Below are 9,362 nucleotides of genomic sequence, written 5' to 3'. Positions count from 1 at the left end.
GAAATCAATGAAATATTTATTTCAACCTTTAAACATAGGCAGTTTGCCAACAACTTAACTACAATTTTGTGTCTCTTTGGAGGTTCATTATTATAAGCTCGCGGAAATTCAATCCAGGATTCGGCAACATAACTGGTATGCTTCCTCAAAATCCTTTATAGTCGTTAATGTGCAAAATAATCCCTCAACGATTTCGAGCATTTAAGTTAACATTATCTCTTGCTTCTTCGAGACTCTGTTGCCAAGAATTCGGGCAGATGGAACCAACTCTTGATATGATCAGGAGCATAAATCCATACATGTGGATCTTTTTTTTGTGCGACGTTACATGAACTGCGTAATTCTAGCGATGTAATTCTTTTCTTTCTTACAGAAAAAAGTATGAAGTGGATGTTAACACGAAAATTTATAAATCTGTTGTTTCCACTTTCATAGACCCGTATCGTATTCGTCGTATAATAAACAACTGTGCTTGGACACAAAACATACTAGCCTAATTTGATTTGAGTTAGATGACACATTTTACTCCATAGTTCCCCCTGCTTAACTCATTTTTTTTTTAGAATTTGAGCATGTAAGACTATACTTCCAGACGAATTGGGTGGTCTTCTCCCTTAGTGAAGATCTTGATTTCTTCTCCTTGCTTGCACGGCATATATTTAGGTTAAACATTTTTGCGTTTTTATTTTATTAGCTTACATTGGACATGCTTGATTTTCCATATTATCATCTTAATTTCATTTGGGATCTGATGGATTTCATCTAAATTTTGACCGGAAAGATTTTTCGATTATGCTGATAAATTGTCTGTTTTTCTGGTCCCGTGTAATACATTTATCGTTACAGACGTTTTGCACTTTTTTTTATGCATTGCTTGCTTCCAAGTCCTCTCACAACCATTATTTAATGAATTTAATGGAACATTCATTTGCAACTGCTTTTGTAGCATCTAAAGATATCCATTTAAAGTTCGTAGAAATGCAAACACCATGACAGTAAGAAACGGGCAGATCAAAACCACCGTGGGTAATATTTCATGCCGTACCAATAATCTATTGTGAATTTCTGTGGATTTGTTTTTGTCACTACAATTTCATTTTTTTTTCCTTATATATGTAGATTTAATCTGAAGTGCAGCTTTTACAGTCCACTGTTGACCATTTGTTATTCGATTATATTGTGGCCGAGATTCAGTTTTTCATACCAAACAAGAACTTATCTGATTGTAATTAAGCTTCTATATGAGTAATCTAGCTAGCCATATCAAAGGTTTTATAGTATGTATTAGGTGTTTTAATGAGCTGATTATATTGTGTTCCTCGATAGCGGATCTCACTTATAATGCAAATTAAATTTTTGATAAAAAAAAATTCTAGTAATTTCATAATAGTCAAGTACAAGGATGATTTACTATGGACAATTTCGAGTATATATGAGTAAATATATTTAATATTTTAAATTTATATGCAGGTTTCATTGGCGAATTTAGTGTTATGAATGGTTATTGCAGTTGGAGATTGGGAAACTCGTGTGGTAGAAGCCACATCAATGATTGATGCCCGAATATATGTTGCTTCCCTTGGTACTTAGGTACCCATGGTATAATTAAATTTGGGAACGAGGTGTGCAACTTATGCTTATAACATTTTTTAAATCTTTCTGTATTGTCCAGAATTCACTATTTGAATTGATAAAAGCCTTGGGATTTAGTAGCTGGCCATAATTGGTTTATGTGGAAGAAGCTAGAGGGGAGATAGTGTATTTCTAAAGTTTTTAATTTTTTCATACATGAGGTTAAGATTAGTATTTGTACAAATATCCTTCTGATAGATATAATGGATGCAAAGCAAGGATGCTTGGGATGTAAGTAAGCAATGTTTTGACTGATGTCAGAGGGATTGTAGGTTATGGGGAAATGTAACAAAATAGCAAATTCGAAATTCGTTAGTTTAACTGTGAGACTTTGTTTTTGGTACTCATGTGCAGATATTAAACTATTATGCTTTTACAAATTGTGTTTCCCGATTTAGTTCACATCCAAGATTTCTCACTAAACCAAGAGTTGTTGAACCAAGCTCCTTGCCATCACTTCTAGCCATGGTTCAATGCGCAGGTTCCTATGGTTGCGAGAGATTTTCGAGGTCGTCATGGAAAATGAATCAGTGATACGAATTTATGAAAGATTGATTTATTTTTGAACTCAAATACCAGAGAGAAAGATGGAGTAAAATTGATGTTACTTCCGTTGAAATAATGGAGATTAGGATAGGGAATCTGGAGCCTAAAAGGAACTGTATATTGGGTATGAATTATTCACTAATTTGGGTTAGAGTTTGATAAGCTTCTGGTGACACTTTCAATCCGTGGGAACTGTTGTTACTATACCGAACCTGCTGATAAGGAATTGGAGACACTATATCAATTTTTCATCACATGAAAGAAATAGTAAACTCTATTTTCTGTTTGTTATAGGATGTACTAATATATAGAGAAGTTGTTTTCTGAGCTCTTAAACATGCTAATTTGACCAATGATGATATGGTTATTGCTTATAAAAGGTATTACTACTGAAGTGGTACATCACGCTTATGAAAGATTTTATTGGAGCAAGAAAGTTGGGGTAAGAAAATTTGAATAAATCAGTTGTAGTATTTCATCAGAATTACATGTTGATATACGAGGATCATGATCAGTAGAATCTCTAAAACCTCTGGAACCATCATCTTTCTTTTTGTACATTAGTCATTCAACAAAACCAAATCTTCCTTCCGTAACAGTCTCATTTAGTTTTGTTTATATTTGGATTTTTAATCATAGATATTCCGGATCATGTCATAACACGGGTTGGTGATTGAGCCCCAGTTTACCAGGATTGATGTCATAACACCGCTTGGGGATTGAGCTCCAATTTATTAGGATTGATTCTCTATCAGTTCTTCTAGATTTCTATATATGGTCCATGAGATTATGCGTAAGTAACTAGGGATGTAATAGAGTGGAGTCATCATGATGTTTCTTTGGAGTAAAAGAAAATTCTTGCATAAATAAATGATATTAAAATACTCTATGATTAGGTATCTGTTGTTGGTTGTTGAGGTGCTTAAACCCCGAACTATTCTCATCTATACTTATTTGTAGTTTGTATAGTTTGTAAAGTGTAAAATCAGTTGACTTGAAAATACGACTTACAAACATCGGCAAATAGTGGGATCCTACGTATTGATTCGACATGGCCTAGTGTTAATTTTAGAATTATGAAAGATTTTCGTAGTTAGAAGGGAAATCTAAGATTTGTTGACTATATTTTAAGTTTTTCTCATGATATTTCAGATGAAAAATAATTAAACTATTTTCCGTCATTAGATATTTGATCTCCTAGCAAATTGACTCACTGATTAGACATCATCAATGCTATAACAATTGACATTATTGATTTATTTGAGTGAAAAGCTTACATGTTGATTGTTCTAGATGGTTAAAGAAGTTGATGGAGTATATGATAAATATTTTTATCTTATATATTGTTGACAAATTTTGGGTCTTATGTTAATTTAGCTTAATGAATTTGGATATGCTCTTTTTTGTCCAACATATGGAACAGTTGATAGACACATTTATTTTCTAATTTGTCCTCAATGTCCGTATTGTTGGAACTCTATTTTTGTACTAATATTGTGTTTTTATGTATTTTTAGGAAATAAACAATTTTGGAAAGATCTGCTCGAAAAATTATGCGGGGCATCCCCGGAGGACATTTGTTATTCGGACTCTCATTTTGGTTAAGTGGCAACCTAATTACTAAGGGGCACCTCAGTTGGGAATTTGCTATTTACACTCCACAGACGATTAGGGGCACTTCATCTCTTTAAATTCAAAAAAAAAAAATGGCGGGAAATGAAGTTCTCAACTGTTAGAGTTTCAATCAACAAAATGAAGGTGTTTTAGGGAGATTCAATCGCTCAAACTTGGTAGGAAGATGTGATATGGCATGAGGAACACATTATGGGCAGTGGGTTCGATCAGAAGTGGCTGGAAAACGCGTGATGATCCTTGAGCCCAAAACAGAGCACGTGCACTGTAACACGAGCAAAAATGGAGTTCTTGTGTGCATGGAAGAGTCCTACTAGCATTGGAAGAATGTTGAGGCGTGGAGAAGACATTTGGGATCGTGCAGGATCAAAGTTAACACGTACATGGGATTAAAAATGGAAATTTTCGTTATTATTGGCAGCCGAGAATATTTGGATTAAATGGAGAATGTATGCAATCGATGGTCGGATTTTTGGCTCCAATTCACTATAAATACAAGGCAAAACAGTTTGGGAAATGTGTCGAGAGTTTTGGGAGCTAGGGAGAGCTAGAGAAGACGAAATCAGAGTTTAACAAAACTCTGTTTCTGCTGCTGCATGAAGATGAACACGAAGAACAATAGACTGTAAGAGACTGTCGTTCTTCAACAGTGACAGCGACAGTGGAGTGTGGGTCGTAGTTTCCCAAAGACTACAGCATTTCATATGTATCGTTCATGTGTGATGCTTTCTGTGGGTCGCACATTAGTTGTTTACACCATTTTCTCTTATTCTCATCATTTGTAAACCATTTTTGAGCCATAATAAATTATTTTGAGAGCATTTATACTATGATGAGCTAATTCCCTCGTAACCAAGGCAATGGAGGAAGCTATTCACGCAACATAAATGGGTAACTATTTCATTTAATTATATAATTCACCTAATCGCTGCTTTTGCAGAGTTTTAAATTGTTTGAATGATTGTCCTAATTATGTGTTATTCTGTTTGATAGGTTATGCTTGGTTTAATCTCTTGATAATCTATGCTTAAGGTTTACAAATAATGTTTAAGAATCTGTATGATTGATAGTGAATTAAAGATAAAAGAGGACTTAAGAATTGAATAGAGTTTTGAAATATTTATCATTCAATTTTGCATAATAGTAGAATCTAGTGTCTTGGTTACCTCTCGCACCCATTGTTAATAATTTTGTATATAATTTTATTAAATATTTAAATTTAATCTTCACAAATCCGAGAGTTTGAACCTCATTACTACAATCACAATCAAAAATATAATCATTTTGGCGCCGCCGACGCGGATTTGTGCTTAGGTAGAATTTATATTTTATTATTATTTTTTTTACTATTATTTGTTCCTTTTTACGTTTCTTTTTGTGTCTTTGATTTACAGGTTCGAAGTGGAATACTAAGGACTTGGGAACAAAAAGCTTAAAGCTAAAAGCTAAAAGAGAAGAAAAAAAAAGACATAATTTTTTTTTAGGATTTGTAAATAGGCTTTATTTTTCATAATTTTTGTAATTTTTGGACTTTTTATTTGGACTTTATTCTGGACAATTGGACTTTATTCTTTTTTTAACTCTACGAAAGGGTATTATTAAAAAAAAAAAATTATATAAACTGTGTGCAGGGAAGGACGGCGATTACTATATCGTCTCGGCCCCTCGGGTTCGTACATGACATAGGAGTCGTGGCCTGAGTCGACTTCAACGGTTCATCCCCCGTCTGGTACGGGAGGTAAGTCCATCGAAACACTCGCGAATCTCCTGTCAGCGGGTTTACTGTATTCCTTAAGGTGATTCATTGATTGAGGACGAATTTGGACTGTTTCTTAAATTCCTAGTAAAGGGCAAGGCCTGGCCAATACAAGATAAGGGTTCAGATTTCATCACCGCTCCCTTCTTGCCCGCCTTAGGAAAACGAAACCTAACGCGAACCCAAGCTTTAAAATTTGGAATAGAACGAGACCGATAGGGTAACGAGCTTAATAGGAAACTCGTTCGAAAAATATTGGTTGCTCTTTAAGCACACTTCAAAGTTCATGATGGTTTCTGTGAGTTGAATGCGTGACTGCGCCGCCTTCTAATGCGGTGAGGCCTTGGGTATCAAGCTCTACTAAGCTTCCCTCGCCTCGATTCAACTTACATTAGCTCGGATTGATTCCAGAGGGGTGTGCTCAAATTGTAACGAAATCCTTTTCGAAGGAATAGGAGTTGGTCTAGAAAACAATCTAAGTGAAGCCATCATGCTTTTTGTTTGCTAGAAATCTTTAGGTTTGTTTTGGTAGAGCCGAGTCGGCCTTGTTTGTGGTTGTGTAGAATTCCCTTGCAATTAAGAATGTCGAACTGGTATGACAGAAGCCAATACAATGAGTATTGATCTGAATTTGAATATGGACATCATCATTTTTATGACCATGGTGGGAATAGTAGTTGGGAATGCCAACCTTTTCAAGGTTATGGTTCATACCATGGTGAGCCCAATTACTATCCACACGCGAATTGGTCTTACGAGCAAGAAAATCAGGAACATTGTAGTACTGGTTACTCGTTTTTGGAAACTAGTCCTGATTATGATATTTCTGAACCTGTTCCATCTATAGAAGAGACCCAACAACGGATTGAAAGGACGTATAAACGTTTAGTTGCAATGAATAGTTCAAAAGAAGAGTGTACACGATATTCTGAGATGATAAACGAGAGTGGTAAACGTATAAGTGTTATGCTCAGTGAAATCCAGGCACGTATAGAGGCAGAAAATGAATAGTTGGCTAATGCTGCTCGGAATAATCTAAATTTCCAAAATAGGGTTTCTAATTCTACCCTTGATATCAATAGTGAATATTTTCCTAATTTAGAGGACGAGGTTAGAATTGGTAACACTACTTGTTTTGATAAGGTTCGATCATATTATAGTGATGATTATGATGAGGATAGTATTGATGAAGAACATGAAATATGTAGGCATAGTGATCAGGAATTTGTTACTCCGATTGAGCTTTATAATGATAGTGTTGTTTCTAATACAAATCCAAATAATTATAATAATTATTCACTTATTCAAAAGGATGTGGATTTGACTAGAGATACCACTGTTTTAGACGATGTAGTTCATGATCCTTTAGCCTGCAGTATGTTGGATAATCCATTATTTGATGTGCCTATCAGTGAATCGGAGGAGGTAACTATGATTAAAACCTTAGTTTATGAGCCTTTCTCTGATAATCCTTTATATGATTGTGATGATGGTTTAGAGGAAAGAGTTTACCCTGAGAATACTGTTTTAGAATCTAGCGATTTAGAAACACTAGTCTTAGAAGATGATAAACTCGTAGAAATGAGTGAGGATGAACCCAACTTAGAAGAATCTATTGACCATTTCCAGGAATCTGATGACCTAGAAATTAGGAAAGTTGTGACTAGTCTTTCTAGAGACACAGAAAACTCTAAGTTTGGGGGTGATTATCATTCTCCGTGTGCTTTAACTCTTAGAAAGTACCCTCCTGTAGGACTTGACATTTGTGCCTCAACCATCTTACAAGATTATCTTCATACATGTTTTCCCGAACCTAATGATGTCCAGAAAGAAGCTCAGTTGTTAGAAACCCATCCTCTGGTTGATGTGGTTAACCCAGGCTATGATACCAAGATTGACTTTGTTTTCCCACCAAAAACTTTTCAACCAATTGTGGGAACTTTTGATTTTAAGATGTGTCGGTTATTAAGTTTTGAGACTAAACCTAATCACTTTAGGATATTAGGGTCGACACATTTTCTTAAGGAAGACCACCTCTTTCATTGTGGTCAGCTGTGTGAGTCAAATCTGACTGACTTAGAGGATCCCCAGTTATTCAGGTTGTTGTTATGTGCTTATAAGTTCTTAATTGAGTTTTTCCAGACTCTAATACCTGAACCGGATCTTAGCTTTGAGGAAATCCAACCGATGAAAACCTGTTATCTAGACCCACTTATAGAACCTGAACCTGAGACACAACTAGACGTAGTTGTCTTAAACAAGGGTATGTTCGGCATATTTTTGGTCTGTTGCAGTTTCCTCTTCTTGTGGGTAACACTTTTTGATCCAGATGACCCACAGTTATTCCGGCTACTACTATATGATTCTACGTGGTGACTAATCCTTGCTTAGTCTGGCTGAAGACTTTAAACTTAGCACTTCTTTGGAGGTAACCCAATATTCATGCGAAACGGTAATACCTTTCCTTATCTCTTTTGCTTCATTGGTAACAGTTTCTCCTTGTTCATGTTTTTAATTTTATATTTAGAACATTGAGGACAATGTTAGGTTTAAGTTTGGGGGTATGGGAGAAACTTTTTAGTTGCATAGTTAATAAACTCCAGAGCCTAGAAATTCATATGTATCAGGATGGCACTAACTAATCTAAGTGGATGGAAGCATCTTGGTTGTAGGAGTTGAGGAACCAATCTGATTAGATGGAAACATCTATAGAGTCTATTCATAAAAGCACAGAGCTCAGGTGTTAGAAATAACATGATAGTTGCACCATATCTCGTTGAGTCCTTTTCATTTATTTTTTATTTATTTTTCATTTTAAACTATGTTTCTCTAAGTGATTAGGTGGGGCACACGATTCAAGTTGTTACCACTGCTAGGGTGAATTAGAGTGACTGAGTTACTAAAAAATAAAAAAGACAGGACCAGTTAGACCAATCGGAATAAGTATTAACACTTGGATAGCAATATGCGTGTGTTCTCCTTGTTTCCGTCGCCTAAGCAAGCGTGGAATGCAGGACTCGTGGGAACTATCGTGTAATCTGCTGACAAGAAGCATGCGCTTGGATCAAAAAGATCTATTCATGCCGTTAAGTTAAAAAAAATGGTTATTGTTCTGTGTAGTCAACTGCTGGTTCCCTTGTATTTTCCAGTTTGTTGATCTAGATTTAAGTTATCGACCACTGGTTCCCTTGTATATGCCAGTTGTTTTGATATTAGTCAGACCGGTATCGCGGTCCATTAGGATAGGTTCATTCTGGCAGTGGCCTTCAGACAGATATGTGAAACATCGATCATTTGGTTAACATCAAAACCATCTACATTTTTCTATTTCCATCTCCTTTTTTCTATCCATATGATTAGTTTGACTCCGAATATGATGTCCATAGTGCAACTATCTGAGTAGAGCTCTGTCACTTTATATGAATTTTAGTATGCTTGAGTGTAAACTCGTGTACAACAATTGGAATTTCGCATCAGGGTACTTCCTCCTGTATTCAGTGATTGTAAGCCAACCAAGGAGATTCTTTAGTGCCTTCCAAGGTTCGTTGTAGATAGCTAGGGTCTGGAGTAAAGGTTTTGTGGGTACACCTATGATAAACCCTCCGGAGACAACACTCCGCCACTAGGGCCACCTAGTGGTTTAACGGCTTACTGCACGTGCTAAGTGTAGTCATTTTATTTTAGATTAGATTTGCTCGAGGACTAGAAAATAATAAGTTTGGGCTATTTGATAGACACATTTTTGTGTCTAATTTGTCCTCAATGTCCGTATTGTTGGAACTCTATTTTTGTACTA

This window comes from Papaver somniferum, chromosome 6 (assembly GCF_003573695.1).
Source record: "Papaver somniferum cultivar HN1 chromosome 6, ASM357369v1, whole genome shotgun sequence".
NCBI classification, from domain to species: Eukaryota; Viridiplantae; Streptophyta; class Magnoliopsida; order Ranunculales; family Papaveraceae; genus Papaver; species Papaver somniferum.
This window is presented reverse-complemented; position numbering follows the sequence as displayed.